This window comes from Symphalangus syndactylus, chromosome 2 (assembly GCF_028878055.3).
Source record: "Symphalangus syndactylus isolate Jambi chromosome 2, NHGRI_mSymSyn1-v2.1_pri, whole genome shotgun sequence".
NCBI lineage: Eukaryota > Metazoa > Chordata > Mammalia > Primates > Hylobatidae > Symphalangus > Symphalangus syndactylus.
Window position 1 is genome coordinate 108999932 of NC_072424.2, and position 26655 is coordinate 109026586.

General features: G+C 39.4%; 1 protein-coding gene and 1 pseudogene across 4 annotated transcripts in view; one reads left to right on the top strand and one right to left on the bottom strand.

Moving 5' to 3' along the window:
- AKAP7 (A-kinase anchoring protein 7) overlaps positions 1-26655 on the top strand; it is a 157144-nt gene that overhangs the window by 41392 nt on the left and 89097 nt on the right. The window lies entirely within an intron of this gene.
- LOC129473539 (zinc finger protein ubi-d4-like) lies at positions 10741-12060 on the bottom strand (annotated as a pseudogene).

Here is a 26655-nt window from a genome sequence, read left to right on the forward strand (position 1 = left end):
ATAATGTTATTCTTTTTGTGCACTTACCTCATACCTGGCTTCATGTTATCTTTCCAGTTTTAGTTTCCCTCTGTCTCATTTTCTTTATTTTAAATTTACTTATTATAGTGTACACTTCTTTGGAGTTATCTTAAATCCTATTTTTAGGGATAGGGTGAAGCAAAACATGTAAACAAGCATGCAAACAAATAAGCAATATTTACAAGTCAAGGAGTACTTAAAATCATTAGTAGGCCAACGAGAAGGCAACTCTAATTGTTCTGAGGGCAAATCATTTGGGACCAATGCCCACAGTTAATCTTTTCTTCCTGGGCAAATCGTTTGGGAGTGATAGCCCACAATTAAACTTAATCTTTTCTTCCTGGCTGCTCTGGAAAACATGCTAGACTTAGAACTTTTCTTTGGTAATATAAATATCTCTGCACTCAAGAAACATTTCTAATTACTCATTCATTCATTGTTCTTTTGAATAATTCACTGGGTGCTTGCAACACTGAGAATTCCATCCATTCTTTGCAAATATTCTCACAAAGGCATTTTCCAATATTGATGAAAGATCCATTGTGTGCTGAGGAATGTGAAGTCTCACCAGCTTTAATATGAATATAAGCCCAAAGATGTTGGTTTGTTTTTACTGCTCCTGTAATTCTTTTCTTGATTCCAGAGGTATTAGGTACTGTTGATTAAAAATATTTATGTTTTTTCAAAAGTTTCAACGAAACATTACAAAAAATAGAAGCTGGAGGGAGAACAACATTCTTTTCCCCTCATACAATCACTGTTATACTTGCTTTTAATCTTTTATGTGTGTATTGTACTATTTTTATTATAATTTTTATGCACTTTTATAAGAAACCTAAATATTTGAATATACATGGAAAACTTTATTCACTTACTGAAGCAACATGTATTTATTAATTATTGGGGACTTACTGTGTCAGGCATTGAAGTTTAGATATAGCCTCTATTTACATAGTGTTCAGATATTCAGAATGTTCAGCATATGGAATTTTTGTCAATATTTTACTTCTTTAGATATATTTTTAAAAGAATGCCTCAGGCTGGGCACAGTGGCTTGCGCCGGTAATCCCAGCCACTCAGCAGACTGAGATAGGAGGATCACGTGAGCTCAGGGGCTGGAGGTTACAGTGAGCCATGATTGTGCCACTACACTCTAGCCTGGGCAATGGAGTGAGACCCCATCTCAAAAAAAGAATGCCTTAGGATTAGTACCACTTTAATCCAACAGTATCAGTAAAATGATTTAGTATTTGTTTTTGTATCATATTTTATAAGCTGTTTGTTCAAATGATATATTCCAACTCTCAGAATATATTCCATTCACTAAAGTTTCTTAAAACTTTGTAATAAATTGTATATATATGCCCACACAGGAATATTAAAATTTTGTTCATTCAGAATAATGGAGACAGAGCTAGACTGAGTTACTGTAAAGCAGGATAATTTGTAAAGAAAGTAATTCTAGTTGACCTTTGAACAATGTGGGGATTGGTGCCCAGAACCCTGCGTAGTCAAAATTCCCCATGTAACTTTTGACTCCTCCAGAAGTTTACTACTAATAGTCTACTGTTGACTGAAAGCCTTATTGATAACATAAACAATTGATTAACATATTTCATATGTTACATGTATTATTAATATATACTATATTCTTACGAGAAATAGAGAAAAGAAAATGCTATTAAGAGAATCCTAAGAAAGAGAATACATGTTTGCTGTTGATTAAGTGGAAGTGGATGATCATAAAGGTTTTCAACCTCATCATTTTCACATTGAGTGGACTGAGGAAGAGGAGGAGTAAGTCTTGCTGTCTTAGGGGTGGCAGAGGCACGAGAGGTGGAGGTGGAAGCGGGGAGGCAGGAGAGGCAGGCACACACGTGTAACTTCTGTTGAAAAATATCCATGTATAAGTGGACCTGCTTAGTTCAAACCTGTGTTGTTCAAAGGTTGAGCTGTAGTCTGATTTACCTAATTTTCATTGAGAGAGTTTTTAGATTTACAAGTTAAAAAAATAAATTCTGAAAGGGTTACATAGTTCTTAGGAAAAAAGGAACCAATTTCAGACACTACTCTTTGTACTCATTCTAAATATTGGCAGGATAAAGAGTCATTTAGAATTGAAATTGTAAAATTGAAGAAAATTATTGGACATTTTGAACTAGTGGAGTCTAAATTGATGAGCTTTTACCATTAATGGGGGTCAGGATATGCTACTCCATAATATTTTAAGCTAAAGGAATTTGAGAAAACAGCAGAAGTAGGAAAGTCATTCTCTGCCCTCCTGCCCTTCCCTGAAGCAGGTTGTAAGACCCACATTTGAGATATGCTCTCTCTATGCCTGGAGGAATGGAACATCCTCCTTTCTGAAGACACCGGGTCACAGAGGAGAAGCTGAGTCAATAGGCCTTGCTAAGTTTCCCCCAGTTTATTACCATTAGATCATACTTTTTAATTCAATTGTACTTCTCCACAACTATCCACTTCTTCATCAAACATAGCATAAAAATACACAGGTTTACATGTTTATTTGGGTCGTTATTTTCTTACAAAAGGTCCCCTGTCACATAAAACTTCTATTAAATAAATTGGTATGCTTATCTCTTGTTAATCTGTCTTTTTTATAGAGTTGTCTATAACAATGAATATAGGATGGGTGAGAAAAAGATATTTCTTTTTTCCTACACCATTAAAATTATGCTGTTAGTAACAGTTATTTTTGGTACCTGCTGGTGGGCTAAAGAGACCAAGCCCTTCTTTGCATCACATGTACATGTGGGCTTATGGTGGTAGCCACTTGAGGGAGCAGGTAAGGTGTATGTCATCAGAGGCTGTGTCTCAGCTTCCTAGCTTGACCTTGAGTGAGCCTGTTGTTTTTTTTTTTTTCTTTCCAGAATAAAGCAGCACCTTCTTTCCTAGAATTACCCAGTAGCTGATAGAATTAAGAAGATATTGAAAATTTTGCATTTATATGTCATGTTCCCACATTTTATAATGAATGATGAAATTGCATTGAAAAGCTTTTTGCATAGAAATGGATGTGATTTCATTCATTTTTTTCAGCCATATGTAATTTTGTTAAGCTTGCGAGATTGAGAGATTGCTAAAAATTTAGCCCACTAGAATTATAATAGTCTTGCAAATCTTTTTTTTAAATATAAAAGTGCCCTTAGTTAGCATGAGAAAAAGATTCTAAGTACATTTATCTCATACAAGAAAAAATGAAAAGTTTTTAGAATGTTCATTTGAACATTATGCTTTCTTTTATTTTGACTGTCATTTCCCCCAAAAGATGGAGAGACTACATTCCGTGTTTTCTGCTCCTTGTGAAGAATCTGTTCAGTTTCTGGCATCTTTAGGCCCTTCTAGGGTGCTTTATTACTACATGAAGTCTTGGATTTCTGACCACCACAGGCTGGTGGGTGTCCCAGCAGCCTGCTAACCCTTCCCCTAATGGCTTGGGCTAGGCTCTCTTCAGAAACATAAAAATAACTTAGCTACACTTCACTTAGAGGACCAACTTGTTTCTCAACTAGGATGGCTGCATTCACAGACCTGCACCATTGAGACCATTAGAGCCTTAGTTTCATACCCTGCCTCTATTTGCATATGCCTCCAAGCACACTTCCTCCATCCTTCCTCTCCTTTCTCACCTCTCTTAATCCTTTTTATTCTCACCTCTTTTATTTACTTGATTTTCAATCAAACACTTTCCAAATGGACTGACTTTGTACCAGGCATTATTCTAATTATCTTATTAAATATTAATTTCATCCTGACAAACCTATGAGGTAGAGGCTGTCTTAGTTCATTTTGTGTTGCTATAACAGAATACTTGAAGCTGGGTAATTTATGAAGGAAAAACGTTCATTGAGCTCACAATTTTGCAGGCTGGGAAGTTCAAGAGCATAGCACTGCACTGGCTGGCTCCTGGTGAGAGCCACATGCTGGGTCAAAACATGGCAGAGAAGTGGAAAAGTGAGTGGGTGCATGCAAAGAGATCACATGGCGATCGAGGAAGCGAGACAGACTCTAGGAAGCCTAATTCACTTTTATAAGAGCGTACTCTTTAGTAACTAATCCAGTCCCATGAAAGTGAGAACATGCTCCTGATGTAAGGCATTCATCTATTTATGAGGGATCCACCCCTGTGACCCAAACACCTCCCACAAGGCACCATCTCCACCACAACCATGTTAGGAATCAAATTTCAACATGAGTTTTGGTGGGGAAAAACCACATCCAAACCATAGGAAGACCATTGTCATCACTCCTATTTGGCAGGGAAACTGAGGCACAAATAAGTAATTTGTTAGTGAGTAGTGGCACCAGGACTCAAATCCAAGCAGTCTGATTCCAGATTCTGTGCTTTTAATTACTGTGCTAGTCTGATACATTGTAAATTAGCAACTGGACTCCCTAAACATTTTCCAGGAACACCTCTTCTTGCGTTAGCTGAAACGGCTCTTATCTGATTGAAATCACAGCTTCCTCTAGGTGAAGGCTGCTCATTTCACCCAATCCCACATTCCACAGGACCCAGAGGTATCATCCACATTCTCTTAGTTCTCTGTTGCTTTGTCCCTGTTCTATCCTCACACAAAGGCCTTTCCTTATTGGTGGTTCATGTTACCTGGTTTTGTTAACTTCTGCCTCTCTTTTCGCTGTCATCTGAATATTTCCTCTCCTATTTTGAAGATTTTGTTTCATAGCTCACATTGCAATGCTTGCGTCCTTCAGTAGCACGAGCACAATCTGTCCAGCCATCCTGGCACAAAGTGAGCTTTGGAGTCAGTCAGAAGCATTTGCATTCCTGTGCAGCCTGTTACCAGCTGAGTGGTTTTAAGCAATTTACTTCACCTCCCAATCCTTCAGTTTCTTTATTTGTACAATGGGCATAATAGTAACTGTTCTGAAAATAAAGTGAGATAATCTATACGAAGTGCTTAGCACAGTATTGGGCACATAGACAATGTTAAATAGATGGTAACTATTATTATTAATGGTAAATACTCCATTCCCACTACTGCCATCACAGCTGTTGCTTTTCTTAAAATCCCTTGACTTCTTTGACATTAGCATCCTACACCCATACACCACTCTGCCATTCATAATCAGATTTCTGAGACCTTAAACTTAGTTATAGCTATCGCCACAACTTCCCATTCTAGTTGCCATTTACTTCCTTTCCACTACTACTAATGCTCCGGAACCTCACCGAGGCTTGGCCTCTTCCAGGACAGCATGGATGTATTCATTCTTAAACTAGACAAGGCCTCAAGGTGTGCCATTCTCTTGGTGGCTCTTTCAATTGTCCTATCTCCTTCTGTTTGACCTGTCTGGGAAACACTGATGGCAGATCCAATCCAGTCATTTGCTTTTTTGCCCCAACACCTGGGCAAAATAAAATCCACCCTCCTTGCTGTAGCCCACAATATCCTCCATGTTCTGGTCCACTGCCTATATCTCCTGCCTTATCATGGTCCTCTCTCCCTGCCCACTGTGCTCCACTTGAACTTGCTTCTTACAGGTACTGGACTCAACAAAGTCTTTTCTGCCATAGATCTTCTGAAAATGCCTGAGTGTTCCTTCTGCTTAGATCTTTTCATTCTTAGGATCTCAAATGTCACCACTTCAGACAGTCCCTGCCCACTGTAAGTAGAGTATTTTTATAAGTAAGCTCTCTGTCACTGTACCCAGTGGGATGCCCTCATAGGTCTCATCACAGGTTGTGATTACGTTATTATCTATTCGGTTTTTTTGTTTGTTTGTCTGTTTGTTTTGAGATGGAGTCTCGCTCTGTCGCCCAGGCTGGAGTGCAGTTGCACAATCTTGGCTCACTGCAACCTCTGCCTCCTGGGTTCAAGTGATTCTCCTGTCTCAGCCTCCCGAGTAGCTGGGATTACAAGGTGCCTGCCACCACACCCAGCTAAGTTTTGTGTTTATAGTAGAGACGGAGTTTCTCCATGTTGGCCAGGCTGGTCTCAAACTCCTGACCTCAAGTGATCTGCCTGCCTGGGCCTCCCAAAGTGCTGGGATTATAGGCGTGAGCCACCGTGCCTGGTCTGTTATTGTCTATTTGATTGACTGTCTTTGTGGCTAGATTAGGCTCCATGAGGGCCAGGACCATGACTGTTTTGGTCACTAGTGTATACCCAGTACCGTCTATAATGTGTGACACATAAAACGCGTTAAGGCTCACATAATCCCAGCACTCTGGGGGCCTGAGGAGGGAGGATTGCTGGAGCTCAGTGGTTTAAGACCAGCCTAGGCAACATAGTGAGACTTTGTTTCTACAAAAGATAGAAAAAAATTACCTGGGCATGATGGTGCATGCCTTGATTCTAGCTACTTGGGTGGCTGAGGTGGAAGGATTGCTTGAGTCTGGGAGGGCGAGGCTGCAGCGAGCTGTGAATATGCCACCATACTCCGGCCTGGGTGACAGAGAAAGACCCTGTCTCAAATAAATAAATAAATAATTAAGGTGTTAATAAGTATTTATCAAAAGAATGAGAAAATGAAGAAATCACACAGTCATGTAGGTTGGCTCTCCTGCAAATGTATGTTTTCCACACTCAGAGCCTTGGCTCAGCAGGTCCACTGCTTCAGCTCAGTTTTTCTCATGTCTACTGTTGCTGCTCCAGCCCCCTGTCTGGAGCAACTATAACCTTCTACCTCTCTCTCAGCAGATGGCACTGAGGCTGGGATCTGCTCACTTCAAGTCCCTGTGCTTGGTGAACCTATCTGCTACTGCATTTGGCTTTTAAATTCTCATACAGTTTTGGGAAAAGAGGTGTCCTTTATCTAGTTAAGACGAACCCCTTCAGCTGTGTTCTTGGTCTGCTGGACTCAACCAGGATCTTGCTGTACCAGTTACTTCTTCCCTCTCTGTGCTTCTGTGTTTTCAGCCCTTTGTCTTTATTACCTCCTTTCCCCCAGCTTTACTTGCTCAATAACACCTTTCCTATCCCTAAACAAACAAAAAACAAAGTTAAAAAACCCTAAGAATTAGCTACAGAAAAATCTCTTGACCTTGAATCTGCTGCTAGCTTCTTCATTGTACCTTTCCTACCCAGAATCTTTAAAAGTGTTGCCTGTATTCTCTGTACCTTTCCTACCTAGAATCTTTAAAATTTAAAAATCTTCATTGTACCTTTCCTATCCAGAATCTTTAAAAGAGTTGCCTGTATTCTCTGTCTCTAGTTTTACTGTCCTTTTCTTAAACCTCCTGTGGTCAGTAGGCTATGGCCTACTTCACTGCATGCCACATCATGGGCCCCTGATAGCTTTGGAATCGCTGAATCTAATGAATGCTCTAGATTTATTCATACAACTGAGCACTCCCTTCTTTAAATTCTGCTTTTGGTTTCTGAGACACCACTTTCTTTCTTTGTTTTTTTTTTTGTGTATTTTTTTTATACTTCTCTCAATGTATCTTCTCAGCTTTCTTCATTAGCTTATCTCTTTTTTCTTTAAGCATTTATATTTTTAGGTTTCTGAACCCGACTCTGTTTAACTATGTTTCTCTTTTTTTTTTTTGAAATGGAGTCTCACTGTGTTGCCTAGGCTGGAGTGCAGTGGCACTATCTGAGCCTCCCGGGTTCAAGCGATTCTCCTGCCTCAGCCTCCTGAGTAGCTGGGATTACAGGCGCCTGCCACCATGCCTGGCTAATTTTTGTACTTTTAGTAGAGACAAGATTTCATCATGTTGGCCAGGCTGGTATCAAACTCCTGACCTCAGGTGATCTGCCCGCCTCGGCCTCCCAAAGTGCTGGGATTACAGGTGTGAGCCACCGCCCCTGGCCCCATGTTTCTCTTTTTGTATTTACCATCACGGTCAATCTCCCTAGTCTTCCACTAGGAACATTAAGAAATGTAGGTGTCATCCTAATCCCCAGCATCAGTCATTTTAGATATTCATAGTCATCAAATGCTGTAAATTTCCTGTCTTAAATATCACTCCCATTCGTTCCCTACTTTCTGTTCCTATTGCTGTGCCTCAGTTCCAGCTCTGTTCATCTTTCACCCATGCTACTGCAATAGTCTCCTGGTCTACAGTCTACCGCTTTGCTTCCAGACTCTTTTTCTAAAGCACGAAACTAGCATTTTTATGCTCCCTGCTTAAAAGAATTTATTGACTTACTGTTGGATCTAGGATAAAATCTATTCTTCTTGCTGTGTCATTTAAGATTCTCAGCTCCTTGATTCTTGCCTGTGTATTTAACCTTATTTCTTGTGTTGTCCACGCTGCACCCATTGTTTAAGATATGCTGAACTACTTACAGGTCCCCTGAGGCACTGGGCCATGTCATGTCTTCATGCCTTAGCTGACGCTGCTGCCATCCCATGGAATCTTTCCCATTCTTCACATGATCAAGACAACAACCACTGATCTTTTTTCTTTAAAAAAAAATTAGTTTTGGCCGGACGTGGTGGCTCATGCCTGTAATCCTAGCACTTTGGGAGACCGAGGCAGGTAGATCACTTGAGGTTAGGAGTTTGAAACCAGCCTGGCCAACATAGTGAAACTCCATCCCTACTAAAAATACAAAAACATTAGCCAGGCATGGTGGTGGGTACCTGGGATCTCACCTACTCAGGAGGCTGAGGCAGGGGAATCGCATGAACCCAAGAGGCGGCGGTTGTAGTGAGCTGAGATGGCACCAATGTACTCCAGCCTGGGTGACAGAGCAAGAGTCCGTCTAAAAAAAAAATAATTTTTAACTATAGTAAAATATACATAATATGAAATGTACCATCTTAACTTTTTTTAAAACATATAGTTCAGTAGTGTTAAGTATATTCACATTATTGTGCAACCAATCTGCAGAATCTTTTTAATCTTGCAAAATGGAAACTCTATACCCATGAAAAACAAATCCTCACTCCCTCCTTCCCCTGGCTTCTGGCGACCACCATTCTACTTTCTGTCTCTATGAATTTGACTGTGTAGCTGCCTTATAGAAGTGAAATCATGTAGTATTTATCTTTTTGTGACTGACTGATTTCACTTAACATAACGTCCTTAAGGTTCATCCAGGTTGTATCATGTCAGAACTTTCTTCCTTTTTAATGCTTTATAATATTCCATGGTATATTTTGCTTGTCTTGTTATCTGTTGATGGGTTTGTTGATGGACTCTTGGCTATTGTGAATAATGCAGCTATGAACATGGTCTTCAAGACCTTGAGTTCAGATCTTTTGGATATGTAACCAGAAGTGGAATTGCTAAATCATATGGTAGTTTAATTTTTAATTTTTTGAGGAACTGCCTTAATGTTTTCTATAGCAGCTGGACTATTTTACATTCCCACCAGCAGTGTACAAGGGCTCCAATACTTGTTATTTTCTATTTTTTTGATAATGGCCCTTTTTTTTAACCCATATTTTGTATTGATCAAAACAGCTTCATTGTTCTTTATAACAAAGAATTGTTGTAAACTTGAATTTATGTAACTAATTAAAACTAGCAAAATAACCAATTTTATATTCGCTTTAAATATTGGAGTTCAACAAAAAAAAATTAATTTTGGGGGAAAAAAGCTGTATTTCAAAATGTTTAAAAAAACCACTGTCATGGAAATCTTAGGATGAAATGGCCTTAATGGAGAGAGGCAGGAGATAAACCATCCAGCAGAGGGCTCTGTGTAAAAACATTTATTTTTACTAATGTTTAGAATACAGGAACTAAAGAAAGGAAAAAAAAGACAACTCCAAAGTGACAGTGAGTTAGGGCCTGCCTGCGGCCAAGGGGGAAGGCTACTCCAGGGTATGCTGGCATGCACTGTCCCCCCACTATTTAACGTCAGTGCCACTAAGCAGAAAACTTGAGGAATCAGGGTGTGAAGACCTTACGAGCTGCTAGTGAGCATGCAGGGGAAGAAAGGGATGTCTGCGTGGCTTCCCCATGAGCTGAGAGCCAGGATACACAGGGCAGGTGGCAGAGGTTCCCAGTTCAGTTCAGGGCAGGAAGCTGAATGCCCAGGTCCAGGAAGAACAAAAAGGGGATTTTGCAGGTAGGCTTTTTTGTTGTGTTAAAAAAACGGGCACATTACCCATCTCCCCGTGGCCCTTGAGCTGCTGGCCTGGCCCCCTGATCCTTCCCCTCTCCCCACAAAACCAAAATGAATAAGAAGAGAGGTAGAAGATGAGACATTCCAAGGGTGGAGAATGCTTTAGTCACTGGAGCCCACCCATGAGAGTGAGCCTGGAGAGCACTGGGAAGCACAAGGTGAAGCTGCTGCTCCCCCTGGGGTGGGGTGGACTGGGACAGGGCAGAGCCAGGAGGGTGACCGAGAACATCCTGACTCCAGCAAAGAATCCTACGTAGCAGGAACAGAGGGCCGCAGAGAGCCACTCTGGAGGAAAGAGGTGAGGCTAAGTGACACAGGGATATGGAAAGCTCCTTGTGGCTGTGGCCTCAGCTGCTGGCTACCAGCTGCCTCGGGCAAAGAGGCTCTGGCCTGACTCGCCTCTGGGGGAAGGGAAAACTCTGGAGACCAGAGTGGAGGCAGAACAGAGAGAGAAGTGAGCTACTCTCCCACTCTTTCTAGGAGGACACTGTTTGAACCCTGTGATGACCAGGGCCTGGGCCCAAGGCAAGCAGAATGAATGCATTTCATGGAAAGCAGAGAGAAACTGGGCCCACAGGTATGCCTTGGGGCAGTGTGTTGCTCCTTTCTCCTTGAGGGCCTAGGGCCAGAGGTGGCCAGAGCTGCCACCTCAGCTTGTGGCTGCCAAAGGCAGGCTAGAACAACCACCCCAAGATTCTCTGGACTTGTGAAGGAAAGGAGGAAGAAGGGAAAGGTGGGTATGAAAAATGAAGTGGAGGAGAGATACAGCCTTAGATATGTCGGGGAACACGGGGGTGGCCATATCAAGAGGAGTTCTGGTTCTGGTAGATGGAAGCTTTCTCCTTCAACAGGTCCAGACACAGGTGGCACCTCCAACTTCCTTCAGGGGGCTCAGATATGGACGGAGTGAGACAGTACATTTGGTAGCCATGATCGCAGTCATCACAGAAGCCCAGCTGGTCATCATCCTCAGAGGTGCCGCAGATGTCACAACATTTGCACTCGATGCACTGCCAGCAGTATGTTTTCACTGTCCCATCATCATGGGGGTGAAATGGAGGCAAGATGGATGCCCTGAGCAGCCACAGTCAAAACAGGACACCAGCTCCTCAGGTTGTCCCATCTTCTTGTTAATCTTTGAGTTCCCCAGGCAGAAGTTACAGTAGTTGTTGGGCAAGGCCAATCCATCAGGACCCTTTTTGGATTTCTGTTCCTCAGACCTCTGGGAAACAGGAGTGGGTGGTTGGGAGTCTTCTTTGTCCTCGCCCTCCTTAGCCAAGTGGGAGTGGGCATAGTGGTAACTGAGGCTTGGTCGGTTCTTGTAACGTTTTCCACAAACGTCACAGGCATAGGGCTTATCCTGGTCTTCCAGGTTGGAAGCATTCAGCTCCTTACGGGCACTGCCACACCTTTACCCTTGGATTACCCCTTTCCCCGACGCTTGGGAGCATCTTCTTCACAGTCCTCATCATCGAGGTTATCCAGGAAGTCATCTGGTTCTAGGATCCGCTTTTGTGTTTGACTGTTGGTCACAGGAAACTTTCCCAGGCTGTCATCATCAACTCGGGGATCTGGGGCACCTTGCTTCTCCAGGGGGTCAGTGTGCAACAGAACCTCTAAACTGCTGCTGTCCTGAGAGATCAGCCCCTCCTTCTTCAGGGTGTGGTCTGTGTCTGGCTTAATAGGTGGGAAGGAAAGTTGTGGATCTTCATGGGGATGGGCTCACCGCTTTTTCCACCAGTGCCGGGCAGGGTAGGAGTAGTTGTCCAGAGGCCAATCCTAGAACCCGGTTACTTCTCCATCCAGCTGTAACAATTGCTCTGGGCTACTCCAGTCTGTGAGGCCAAGAAAGGCAGGCACACGCTGTGCTCAGCACAGAGGTGGGCATTGTAATTGTGGCCCTGCTCCACGGCGTCTTTGTGGTACTGCTCCCAAGGAGCATCACTACATTCACCACCACAGGTGCCATTTTCCTTGCTTCTCTCCCTCCAGTAATGGCCATTCTAATGGGTATGAGGTGGTATTTCATTTGTGGTTTTGATTTGCAATTCCTTAATGATTAGTGATGTTGAACATCTTTTCCTGTGCTTTTTGCCATTTGTGTTTCTTCTATGGAGAAATCCTGTTCAAGTCTTTTGCCCATTTTTAAACCACGTTGTTTGTCTTTTGTTGTTGATTTGAAGGAGTTCTTTATATTCTGAATATTAATCTCTTATCAGATATATGATTTGCAAATGTATCTCCCATTCCATAGGTGGCCTTTTCATTCTGTTATATCCTATGATGCACAAAAGTTTTAAATTTTTATGTAGTCCAATTTATCTGTTTTTACTTTTGTTGCCTGTGCTTTGGTGTCACACTCAAGAAATCATTGCCAAATCTAATGTCTTGAACCTTTTCCTCTATGTTTTTTCTTAAGAGTCTTATAATTTTAACTCTTATGTTTAGATCTTTGATCCATTTCGAGTTAATTTTTGTATATGGTGTAAGGTGTAAGGGATTAACGTCATTCTTTTGCACGTGGATATCCAGTTTTCCTAGCGGCATTTGTTGAAAGACTGCTGTTGTAGTTTGTATGTTATCCCTTCCCAAATTGTGTGTTGAAATGTAATCCCCAATGTTGGAGGTGGGGCCTTGTGGGAGGTGATTGGATCATCATCCTCTTGATACCGTCCTCATGCTAGTAAGTGAGTTCTTGTGAGATCTGGTCATTTAAAAGTGTGTAGGACTTTCCCCTCTCTCTCTTATTCCTGCTCCCACCATGTGAGATGCCCACTCCCCCGTGCCTTCTGCCATGGATTGTAAGCTTCCTGAGGCCTCCCCAGAAGGAGATGCTGGCATTATGCTTCCTGTACAGCCTGCAGAACTGTGAGCCAATTAAAGTCTCTTTTCTTATAAGTTATCCAGTCTCAGGTATTTTTTTTTTTAATAGCAATGCAGAAATGGCTTAATACAACTGTCGTTTCTCATTGAATGATCTTGGCACCGTTGTTGAAACCATTTGACCGTTGTCGTAGTCCTTTCCTGCTGTTGTAACAAAATACCTGGACTGGGTAATTTATAAACAACAGAAATTTATTCATCACAGTTCTGGTAACGAGAAGTTCAAGATCAGGTCACCAGAAGATTTAGTGTCTGGAGAGGGCTCTCTGCTTCACAGATGACACCTTGCTACTGCATCCTCACCTAGTGGAAGGGGAGAATGCTGTATTTTCATATGGTGGAGGGGCAAAAGGGACAAAGACAAAAGACAAAAGTGTTTTAGGACCCCAAAATCTCTTTTAAGGACAGTAATCCCATTAATGAAGGCAGACCTCTTGTGACCTAATCAGCTCCCAAAGGCCCCACCTCTTAATACCTTTACCTTGGGGCTTAGGTCTCAACGTAAGAATTTTGGAGGGACACAAACATTCAGACCATAGCAACCATATATGTGAGGGTTTATTTTTGAGCTTTCTATTCTATTTCATTAGCCTATATATTTGTCTTTATGCATATATGACACTGTCTTTTTTTTTTTTTTTTTTTTTTTTTTTTTTTTTGAGACGGAGTCTCGCTCTGTCACCCAGGCTGGAGTGCGGTGGCGCGATCTCGGCTCACTGCAAGCTCCGCCTCCCAGGTTCACGCCATTCTCCTGCCTCAGCCTCTCCGAGTAGCTGGGACTACAGGCGCCCGCCACCACGCCCGGCTAATTTTTTGTATTTTTAGTAGAGACGGAGTTTCACCATGGTCTCGATCTCCTGACCTCGTGATCCGCCCGCCTCGGCCTCCCAAAGTGCTGGGATTACTGTAGATTTGTAGTAACTTTTGAAATCAGAAGTGTAAAATCCCTTAACTTTGATCTTCTTTATCAAGATTGTTTTGCTATTCAGAGATCCTTGAGGTTCAATATGAATTTTAGGATGGATTTTTTAAAATTTCTGCAGAAAATACCATTGGGATTTTGATAGGGTTACATTAAATCATTAGATGGCTTTGAGCAGTATTGGCATTTTAACAATATGTGGTGCTTCGGTTCATTAAAACAGGCAGGATGTCTTTTCATTTATTTGTATTTTCTTTAATTTCTTTTAGCAATGTTTCGTAGTTTTCAGAATATGCATCTTTCACCTCCTTGGTTAAGTTTATTCCTAAGTATTTTATAATTTTTATATTCCTAATTATTTTATAATTTTATTTATAATGTTGATGCAATTGTTTTCTTAATTTTCTTTCACATTGTGTCATTGACCTTTCATAGAGACTTATTTCAAGTGTCACTTTTAAAATAAAGGTCTTTTTTCTCCAAAGTAGAAATGATCCTTTTATCCTCTTATCCCCTATATCTCTACTGTAGAAACTATAACAAGTTAGTGTAATTGTTTAGAAATCTAACTTTCCCAACCAGAATTGAAAGCTGTTTGAGGGAATCTTCCATCTTTGTGTCCTCAATTCCTGCCGCGTAATAGAGATTCAATAAATATATTTTAATACATAAAGCAATGAAAAAAAGTCTGATGCACACGTAAAAGTTTAATTGAAAGAACATTTAACTTTAGGTAGTCTCTCTTCCCTCATTTACATTTGTGTCTAAATCTTTGCATGAGAATTAAACCCAGTCCTGGTGTTCTAGAATCCCCTAAGGATGATGTACCAGAACTCTTTGTGGCAGTTCACTTGGATTTGTTGGTTGTTAGGATAAGAAGGGACCTGGGAGACAATTTATTATGGTCTCATCACTTTTACTGTCAGGGTTAAGTGATGTGTCCAGGAGCACAAACTAAATAATGGGAGAACTAGGTTGGAGTTAGAAGGCTCAGTCTGGTTCTCTTTATCAGCTGTGGTAGAATGAGTAGAATTCCTCTGGCATCAAGATGTATTGTAAAGACGTGCTTTTAAGAATGACACTTAAAAATTCTACTTGTCAGTTTTACACAGTAATCAACTGGAAATATCTATTTAAGATGAGGACTATAAAATTTTTAAATTGAAGTTGGTTTCAACATTATGTCAGCCTTTATAATGAAACATATAGTTCAAGTGACTTGCTAAGACTGTCTAAAATGAAACTGTTTAAGCAGTATGTGGATACAGGAATGCTTTACATGTTAATAGTAATATTATAGGAACAACAAAAGCAGCTTTATGGCTTTTATTTCTTTAAAGTTTCTGGTGACGAAAAGTGATTCTAAAATTTTATTGAGATTTTTCGTACTATATGTGACACAATTTTAGTATAACTTACAATAGTAGTAGAAAGTATCTTACAATTGGAAGACATGGAAAATACTCATGCTTGCTATTGTTTAATTACACATTAGTTTTGTTGTTGTTTTGTTTTTTAAGACCGTGTCTCACTCTGTCACCCAGGCTAGAGTACAGTGGTACCATCACAGCTCACTGCAGCCTTGACCTCCCTGGGCTTAGGTGATCCTCCCATTTCATCCTCCTAAGTAGCTGGGACTACAGGCATGGGCCATCACACTTGGCTGATTTTTTTTTTTTTTTGTAGAGACAGGGTTTCATCATGTTGCCCAGGCTGGTCTCAAATTCCTGGGCTCAGGCAGTTCTCCCTCCTTGGCCTCCCAGAGTACTGGGATTATAGGCATGAGCCACCTCACCTAGCCACAAATCAAAAATTGAACATGCCATTTTTGTTACATCCACATACTGAAATAATATATAGAGATACTTGACTTATGGTGCAGTTACATCCTAATAAACCTATTGTAACTTGAAAATGAATTGAATACATTTAACCTACCTGAAAATATAGCTTAGTCTAGCCTACCTTGAATGTGCCCATAACACTTAACATTAACCTATAGCTGGGCAAAATCATCTGGCAACACAACACACTATAGAGTGTTGGTTGTTACCCTTGTGATCCTGTGACTGACTGGAAGCAGCTCGCTGCTACTTTCCAGCATTGAGAGAGAATATCATACTGCATATTGCTATCTGGGAAAAGACCAAAATTCAGAATTTACAAGTACAGTTTCTACTGAATGCATGTTGCTTTTGCGTAATTGTAAAATCAAAAAATCATAAATTGAACCTTTTTAGTTTGAGGATTATCTGTATAAGTTTAGTAATATAATGAACTTAATTCCTTTTAGCATTCTAGACTATTCTTATTAATAAACCTCTTTTTGATTATTCTCAAATTGGAGATCATGTGATCATATAAACATCCTTAACAATATTAGAAAAAGAGAGAAAATAGCAAAAGCTTGGAAAGGGGGTAAATATTTATCTTGCAAAAAGGGTATATAAATAGAAACATGATTTTGTTAAAATTGATGTTACAGTGTACTTTGAGACAACTTTTAGCAACTTCTTTTCATTTTAAGATTATTATGTAAATTTATTGCTGCTACATAAAGAGTCCACCTAAAGAAAATCTATATAAAAAAATATGTAAAGCCTAAAAAACAGATAAAGCTGTATTTGTTAGGGTTACAAATGTATTCTCTATTAAATTGTTTATTTCAGTATTCTTTTATATAGCAAAGTGTCCTTGTATGTAAATATATTTTTAAGTAGTTGTTCTTCAGACAATTTTCATCTTCAGTTATAAGTTATATTATTTAGGAGGCACCCTTACCTGACTTTTTGAAGGATATCTGATGTATGTGTTTTGTGATTTTCGGTTTAGTGCTTGAAGGAATTATTCGGTTTAGTGCTTGAAGGAATTCCTCCCAGTACCACAGGCATGTGGTACTGGGAGGAATTAAGCAATCTCAATTGTTCATAAGCTTCTCTTCCAGGACTTCCAACTTCTGTGTAAGTTGTTAACACAGATGAAAAATGACATGTAGGTTTCATATTAGTAAAAACTTTTCTCATCCCATATATGATATTGCTCTAACCATTACCTAATACCCTAAGCAATAGATTATACTACTGTTAGGAATATAAAATCAGTATTAAGAAGTGCTTTTCAAAAAGAAGGCATTTTCTTTTTCCCCACTTCTATGTACCTATAGACTATATTGAAAAAGCACATTAATAAAAATCAAAAGTTCTTTGTGACAAATATTATTTAAAACAGTATTGTGAATAAATATCATAAAATACTTCAGACCCAGTGAATAATGAGAGCTGTTGGGTCAAAATCTGAGGTAACTGAAATCAGTAAATTGAAAAGTGTTGGCTGGGCACAGTGGCTCGTGACTGTAATCCCAGCACTTTGGTTGGGAAGCCAAGGCGGGCGGATCACTCAAGGCCAGGAGTTCAAGATCAGATTGGCCAACATAACAAAACCCCATAACTACTAAAAATACAAAAATTAGCCAGGCGTGGTGGTGGATGCCTGTAATCCCAGCTACTCAGGTGGCAGAGGCACGAGTATCGCTTTAACCTGGGAGGTGGTAGAGGTTGCAGTGAGCTGAGATTGTACCATTGCAATACAGCCTGGGTGATGGAGCGAGATTCTGTCTTGGAAAAAAAAAAAAAAAGGAAAAAAAGAGAAAAATGTTTTCTTTAGACTCAATTGATTTAAGATTGTTATAGCAAATAAGATAATAAATAAACATTAGGTAGTAAAGAACAGTACAAATGCCCACTGTTTTAATTTTCTGTTAACAAAAGTCCATTTCTTATATCCATCAAATTTTTTGATAAATTCAAAAATTCAAATTTGATTTTTTGATGTTGATTGGAAAGTCCTTCTTTTTATTGTGCTGAAATCTGTCCCATGAGACTATAACCTCCTAGGAGACCAAAATAACTTATTAGAGTCTCTTTTGTGCAGCCTTCAGCAGATACTGTGCCTGGCACATACAGGGGGTGCTCAGCAGGTAATAAATGAATTTGTGCTTCCACACCTTTATGCTGTTTGTTTTCTGGGTTGATACAAACATGTTACTAAATTGCTATTGGAAGCTCCTGTATGGGATAATTCTTCAAATATTTGAAGACTTGGAAATTATGCTCTAATCAGTCAAATCTTAGGAACATAGTAAGTTAGTCCATCATGACGTATGTAAAACCGTAAGACATTGCTAATACTTGACTGTTTTTGACCCGTAAAAGTGACAGTTTTGTATGATTCAGCCTAATATTTCAACATGAGGTTCTTTTAAAACAGTTGTGAATATGCCAAAATAGAGAGGGTCAAAGTTGGGTTATGACAGGGTAGTTGAGAAAAGATAAATTTTGGTAATTTATATGAACTCTAAGTTGATAAGTTAATTACAATGATAATTGTTAGGAATACACTCTCACTGTTTCATAACATGCTTATGCTGGACTTGTCTTTCTTTTTTTTTTGGCTACCCAGCATTTAAATTTTTTATACCAATCTCTTGTGTTAGTTACACTCTTTCACAGACTTCCTTGCTGCTAGGGAAGGAAAATATGATCTTGGTCTGATGCAGACTTTGAATCAGAAGCTAGCAACTTGAAGAAGAAAAGGACCATGCAGAATTCATCCTTGGGATAGGTGTGTCATCGGTGACAGCTACTACCAGTCCAAGGCCAGTGGGAACAGTTTTGGCCCTTTGTGTGCTGTCTGTGGTTTGGCACCTAATGCTCACTGGGGTATTGGTACTGGACCTGGGCTCCACCAGCACTTTGGACAGCGCCTATCTCCTTGGCTTCATGGCCTTTCAGCCTGGTCCTCTGGTCCTTGCGGTGTTGTTGTTGTTGTTGTTTTTTTTTTGAGACTTAGTCTCACTCTGTCACCCAGCTTAGCCTCCCAGGTAGCTGGGACTACAGGTGCACTCCACCACGCCTGGCTAATTTTTTGTATTTTTGGTAGAGATGGGGTTTCACCATGTTGTCCAGGCTGGTCCTGAACTCCTGAGCTCAGGCAGTCTACCCACCATGGCGTCCCAAAGTGCTGGGATTATAGGATTGAGCCACCACATTCGGCCCTCCCAGTGTTCTTATATGAATTCTTTTCCTGCTCAACTCAGCCAAAGTTGCCATCTGTTGTTTGCAACTGAGAACCAGTGTTTTCTAGGCATTTTAATGGTCTATTGCTTAACCTTCTTTATTAGCATAGAATAGAGACAAAAAGCTATTTGGGGGCAGTGACTACCAGCACAGGGTTTTTAGACTATGCCCCAAATTTATATACCATGATTGAAATGTCACATTTAGCACATTAATTAGCATTTAGTAAAAAGTAAAATAATAATTAAAAAAAGAAAGTAACACAGTAAAAGTAAAATAACAGTAAGATTTCAAAGATGTGGTGAGATACTGTTTTGAGTTATTCACTGAGTTCTCTCCTTGTGTTTCTTGTATCCCTTGTTCTCTGCCTGCCCCGTCCTGGGCAGTGACTGACACTCATGTTTCAGAGGAGTAGGAATACAGCAGCAAAAGTAGAGAAAAGGCTTTAGCGTTTCAACAACTAAGCATAATGATGTGTTTTTTCCTGTCCTGATACTAGAAAAGATACTCTGGGTTGGGTGAAGGAGAGTTAGAGGCCAAGCAAGAGTATGTGTTCTTGCCCAGTCTGTCATCCCATGAGTGAAACAACAGAAATCCTCTTAAGTCTGAAAGCAGGAGTGACCTCTGCTCCATCCCTGAGAAGTCTGCACACAGTCAGCAAAGCCAGAATTCCCTGTGCTCCCAGAGTGTACTGGAGATGACAGAAGAGAGGATGGTTTCATGTGTCACGTGGTCCCATGGTGTTCAGACCTGTTTGGACCCTTTCCACCTTGATCTAGGACACTCGGCTGTTTCTGTGTGCTCAAGAGGAGCAGGAAGGCAGTAAAGGGCCTCAGGCAGCCCTAGTGAGTTCCCGCTTGCTCCGGTGTGGTATGGTAAGCTATAGGATGAAATCTTGTGTATCTGGGAGGACACCAAAGTTGCAGAGAATCCTTATATATGGGAATGAGGGAGAATCCAGCTGCAGAAATCAAGCATGGCGCATGTCTTAGGAGATGCCAAATAGTGACCCAAGTGCTGCCCACGTCTCTCCCCCAATCTAAAACACTGTGACGCTCCGTTAGCTACCTTCTTCAACAAAGGTACAGTCCCAGGGAACACTAAGAATTTTCAAAACGTCTAATTTTTTCCACCAGGAAGAAACAGATATTCTAGTTGAAATATAGCTGAGTAGCCAGGTGTGGTGATGTATGCATGTAGTCCCAGCTACTTGGAGGCTGAGGCAGGAGGATCACTTGAGCCCAGTAGTTTGAGACGAGCATTGGCAACACTGTGAGACCCCATCTTAAAAAACAAACAAGTAGACTGGGCACGGTGGCTCACGCCTATAATCCCAACACTTTGGGAAGCTGAGGCAGATCACGAGGTCAAGAGATCGAGACCATTCTGGCCAACATGGTGAAACCCTGTCTCTACTAAAAATACAAAAGCTAGCTGGGCATGGTGGTGTGTGCCTGTAATCCCAGCTACTTGGGAGGCTGAGGAAGAAGAATTGCTTGAACCCGGGAGGCAGAGGTTGCAGTGAGCCAAGATCACATCACTGCACTCCAGCCTGGCGACAGAGTGAGACTCTGTCTCAAAAAACAAAACAAAAGTAACTATAGATGACTAAATAAAGTTACTTTCACAGATAAGTTTCATTACCCTAAAACCTTTAAAATTGCCAATCATACTTAGAATAAAATCCAAAGATTTTAGCAGGCCCCTGCCTGCTTCTCTAAATCTATTTCCTGTCACTTCCCCATATCCCCACTCTGCCCTAGTTACCCTGTCTTTTATATTGTGTTTCAGACCTACTCAATATTCTTTCATCTTAAAAGTTGTTCCTTCTGCTGCAAGTACTCTTCCCCTAGATACACACATGGTTCTCTTCTCCATTTCACTCAGGTGTCTGCTCAAATGTCACATATTCAGGGCTGGATTCCCAGACCACCTTATATAAAATAGCAACCTTGTTTCTTCTGTACTCTTACCTGCTTTCATTCTCTTTATTTCACTTAACAGAACCTGACCTTCATTTATATATTAGTTTGTGGCACCAACAAATACGGAAGGCGCACAGGGCAGGAAATTTGTCTTGCTCACTGCTGTGTATTCAGCACCTAGAACAGTACCTGGTATATGTTAGGCCCTCAATAAATATTTGCTGAATGAATGAACGATCAAACTTGAGTTTGTTGACTGGAATTCATGTCCGCTGTATGGTTCTTAAAGTGACTCACCACGTTTAGCATTTGTTTGAAAATGTTTCATAGAAGGGAGAAAGATTTTAGATTGTTTTTTTAAATTTTTGTGCATACATAGTAGGTGTATATATTTATGGGGTACATGAAATACTTTGATACAGGTATGCAGTGCATAATAATCACATCATGGTAAATGGAATATCCATCCCCTCAAGTATTTATCCTTTGTGTTAAAAATAATCCCATAATGTAAACCAGTATAATCACTGTGGAAAACAGTATGGAGGTTCCTTAAAGAACTAAAAGTAGAGCTACCATTTGATTCAGCAATCCCACTACTAGGTATGGACCCAAAGGAAAATAAGTCATATGAAAAAGACACTTGCACACTCATGTTTATAGTGGCACAATTCACAATTGCAAAAATATGGAACCAGCCTAAATGCCCATCAGCCAATGAGTGGATAAAGAAAATGTGGTATATAGACACCATGGAATACTACTCAGCTATAAAAAGGAACAAAATAATGGTATTTGCAACAACCTGGATGGAGCTGGACCGTTATTCTAAGTGAAGTAACTCAAGAATGGAAAACCAAACATTTTATGTTCTCACTTGTAAGTGGGAGCCAAGCTATGAGGATGCAACGGCATAAGAATGATATAATGGACTTGGGGGGAAGGGTGCTAGTAGGGTGAGGGATAAAAGACTGTCTATTGAGAACATTGTACATTGCTCAAGTGATGAGTGCAACAGAATCTAAGAAATCACCACTAAAGAACTTTTCCATGCAACCAAACACCACCTGTTCCCCCAAAACTAGTGAAATAAAAATAAAAATAAAAAACCAATCCCATTATACCCTTCCAGTTATTTTAAAATGTACAATTAAATTATTGACTATAGTCACCCTATTGTGCTATCAAATAGTAGGTCTTATTCTTTCTGTTTTTTTTTTTTTTTTTTTTTTTTGTGCCAATTAACCATCCCTACTTCTTTCATATCCCCCTACTACCCTTCCTAGATTCTGGTAAACATCATTCTATGCTCTATCTCCATGAGTTAAATTGTTTTAATTTTTAGCTTCCACAAGTAAGTAAGAATATGTGAAGCTTGTCTTTCTTTGCCTGGCTTATTTCACTGAACATAATGACCTCCAGTACCACCTGTATTGTTGCAAATGACAGGGTCTCATTCTTTTTTATGGCTGAATAGCACTCCAATATATATATGTGCCACATTTTCTTTATCCATTGATCTGTTGATGGGCAGACACTTAGGGTTGCTTCTAAATCTTGGCTGTTGTGAATAGTGCTGCAAAGAACATGGGCGTGCAGATACCTCTTTGATATACTGATTTCCTTTCTTTTGAGTATATACCCAGCAGTGGGATTGCTGGATTGTATAGTACCTGTATTTTTAGTGTTTGGGGAAACCTTCAAACTGTTCTCCATAGTGGTTGCACTAATTTACATTCCCACCAACAGCATACGAGGGTTCCCTTTTCTCCACTTCCTCATCAGCATTTGTTATTGCCTGTCTTTTGGATAAAGCCATTTTAACTGAGGTGAGATGATATTTCATTGTAGTTTTGATTTGCATTTCTCTTATGATCAGTAATGTTTAGCACCTTTTCATATGCCTATGTGCCATTTGTGTGTCTTCTTTTGAGAAATGTCTATTCAGGTCTTTGCTGATCTTTAAATTGAATTATTATATTTTTTCCTGATGAGGAAGTGGAGAAAAGGGAACCCTTGTATGCTGTTGGTGGGAATGTAAATTAGTGCAACCACTGTATAGTTGTTTGAGCTCCTTATAATTCTGGTTATTAATCCCTTGTCAGATGGGTAGTTTGCAAATTTTCTCTCCTTCTATAGGTTGTCTCTTTGTTTTGTTTCCTTTGCTATGCAGAAGCTTTTTGGGAACAGTCTCTGTTGCCCAGGCTGGAGTGCAGTGGCACGATCCCAGCTCACTGCAACCTCTGCCTCCCAGGCTCAAGTGATCCTCCCAAGTAGCTGGGACTACAGGTGTGCACCACCATGCCTGGCTAATTTTCATATCTTTTTGTAGAGACGGGGTCTAGCCATGTTGCCCAGGCTGGTCTCAAACTCCTGAGCTCAAGCAATTTGCTCACCTCGGCCTCCCAAAGTGCTGGGATTACAGATGTGAGCCACCATGCCCAGCCAGAAGCTTTTAAGCTTGATATAATCTCATTTATTTATTTTTGCTTTGGTTCCCTGTGCTTGTGAGATATAACTCAAGAAATCTTTGCCCAGACCAATGCCCTGGAGAGTTTCTCCACTGTTTTCTTGTAGTAGTTTCATAGTTTGATGTCTAGATTTAAGTCTTTAATCCATTTTGATTTGATTTTTGTATGTGGTGAGAGGTATCTAGTTTCATTCTTCTGCATGTGGATACCCAGTTTTCCCAGCACCATTTATTGAAGAAGCTGTCTTTTCCACATTGTATGCTCTTGGCACCTTTGTTGAAAATGAATTCACTGTAGATGTATGGATTTGTTTCTGGGTTCTCTATTCTGCTCCATTGATCTATATGTCTGTTTTTATGCCAGTGCCATGCTGTTTTTGTTACTGTAGCCCTGTAGTATAATTTGAAGTTAAGTAATACGATTCCTCCAGCTTTGTTCTCTCAGGATAATTTTGGCTGTTCTGGGTCTTTTGTGGTTCCATGTGAATTTTAGGATTGTTTTTTCTATTTCTGTGAAGAATGTCGTTGGAATTTTGATAGGGATTGCATGGAATCTGTAGATTGCTTTGGGTAGTATGGACATTTTAAACAACATTGATTCTTCCAATCCATGAACATGGAATATCTTTATATTTTTTTTGGTGCTGTCTTCAATTTATCTAATCAGCGTTTTATAGATTTCATTATAGAAAGTTTTCGCTTCTTTGGTTAAATCCTAGGTGTTTAATTTTGTTTGTGACTATTGTAAATAGGATTACTTTTTGGATTTCTTTTTCAGGTTGTTCACTATTGTCATATAGAAATGCTACTGATTTTTGTATGTTGATTTTGTATCCTGCAACTTTACTGAATTTTTTTCACCAGTTCTAATAGTTTTTGGTGGAGTCTTTGGGTTTTTAAAAAATGTAAGATCGTATCATCTGCAAACAAGGATAATTTGACTTCTTTTTCAGTTTGGATGCCCTTTATTTCTTCTGTTGTCTGATTGCTCTAGCTAGGACTTCTATTGTGTTGAATAACAGTGGTGAAAGTGGGTATCCTTGTTATGTTCCAGATGTTAGAAGAAAGGCTTTCAGTTTTTCCTTATTCAGTATGATACTAGATGTGGATCTATTGTATATAGCTTTTATTATGTTGAAGTATGTTCCTTCTATACACAGTTCTTTGAGTTTTTTATGAAGGGATGTTGAATTTTATCAGATGCTTTTTCAGAATCAATTGAAATGATCATATGGTTTTTGTCCTTCATTCTGTTGATATGATGTATCACATTGATTTGTTTGTATATATTGAACCATCCTTGCATCCCTGAAATAAATCTCATTTGGTCATGATAAATAATCTTTTTAGTGTATTGTTGAATTCAGTGATTTTTGCATCAGTGTTTATCAGAGATATTGCCCTGTAGTTTTCTTTCTTTGACGTGTCTTTGTCTGGTTTTGGTATCAGAGTAATACTGGTCTTGTAGAATAAGTTTGGAAGTATTCCCTCCTCTCTATTTTTTGGAGTAGTTTGCGTAGGATTGGTATTAGTTCTTTAAATGTTTGGTAGAATTCAGCAGTGAAGACATCAGGTCCCAAGCTTTTCATTGCTGGGAGATGTTTTATTATGACGTTTATCTCATTTGTTATTGGTCTGTTCAGGTTTTGGATTTCTTCATGGTTCAATCTTCATAGATTGTATGTGTCTAGGAATTTATTTGTGTCCCCTAGATTTTCCAATTTATTGTCATATAGTTACTTGTAGCAGCCACTAATGATCCTTTGAATTTCTGTGGCATCAGTTGTAATGTCTCATTTATCAGCTTTTATTTTATATATTTGGTTCTTCTATCTTTGTTCTTAGTGTGGCTAAAGGTTTGTCAATTTTGCTTATCTTTTCAAAAAAACGGCTTTTCATTTTTTTGATTTTTTTGTATTTTGTTTCAGTTTCATTTATTTCTGCTCTGATATTTATTATCTCCTACTAATTTTGGGTTGGATTTGCTCTTGCTTTTCTAGTTCTTTAGAATGCATCATTAGGTTGTCTATTTAAAGTTTTGCTATTTTTTGATGTAGGCACTTAAAACAATAAAATTCCCTCTTAGCACGGCTTTTGCTGTATCCCATGGGTTTTGTTGGTATGTTGTAGTTCTATTATCATTTGTTTCAATAATTTTTTTCAGTTTTCTTCTTAATTTCTTAATTGACCCATTGGTTATTCAGGAGCATATTATTTAATTTCCGTGTATTTGCATAGTTCCCCAAATTCCTCTTATTATTGACTTGCAGTTTTCTTCCACTGTGGCCAGAGAAGATGCTTGATATTATTCTAGTTTTTTGAATGTTTTAAGACTTGTTCTGTGACCTAACATATGGTCTATTCTTGAGAAGGATTCATGTACTGAGGAAAAGAATGTGTATTCTGCAGCCGTTGGATGAAACATTCTGTAAATATCTATTAGATCCATTTGGTCTATAGTGCAGATTAAGTCTGAGGTTTCTTTTTTGAATTTCTGTCTGGAAGGTATGTCCAGTGCTGAAAGTGGGGTGTTGAAGTATCCAGGAAGTATGCAGCTATTATTGTATTGGAATCTCTCTCTTTAGCTCTAAAAATATTTCCTTTGTATATCTGGGTACTCCAATGTTGGGTGTAAATATGTTTACAATTGTTATTTCTGTTGCTGAGTTGACCCCTAAATCATTATACAATGACCTTCTTTGTCTCTTCTTACAGTTTTTGTCTTGAAATGTATTTTCTCTGATAGAATCATACGCACTCCTGCTCTGTTTTGGTTCCCATTGGCATGGGATTTCTTTTTCTATCCTTGTTTTCCCAGTCTGTGTGCATCTTTATAGGTGAAGCGTGTTTCTTGCAGGCAACAGATTATTGAATCTTGTCTTTTTAAATCCATTGAGCCACTGTATGTCTTTTTATTGGAGAGTTTAGTCTATTTACATTCAATGTTATTATTGATAAGGACTTATTCTTGCCATTTGTTATTTGTTTTCTGTTTGTTTTGTGGTCTTCTCTTCCTCCTTTCTTCTTGCCTTTTTTTAGTAAGGGTGATTTTCTTTGGTGGTATGACTTAATTTCTCAGTTTTTATTTTTTGTGTATCAATTGTATATTTTTTGCTTTGAGGTTACCCTGAGGATTGCAAATATTATCTTATAACTCATTATTTTAAAGTGATGACAACTTAACCCTGATTGAATAAACAAACAAGCAGAAGGAAAACTAATAAAAACTTTACACCTTCACTTTGTCTTCTCACTTGTTAACTTTTTGTTATTCTCTTTATGTCTTATA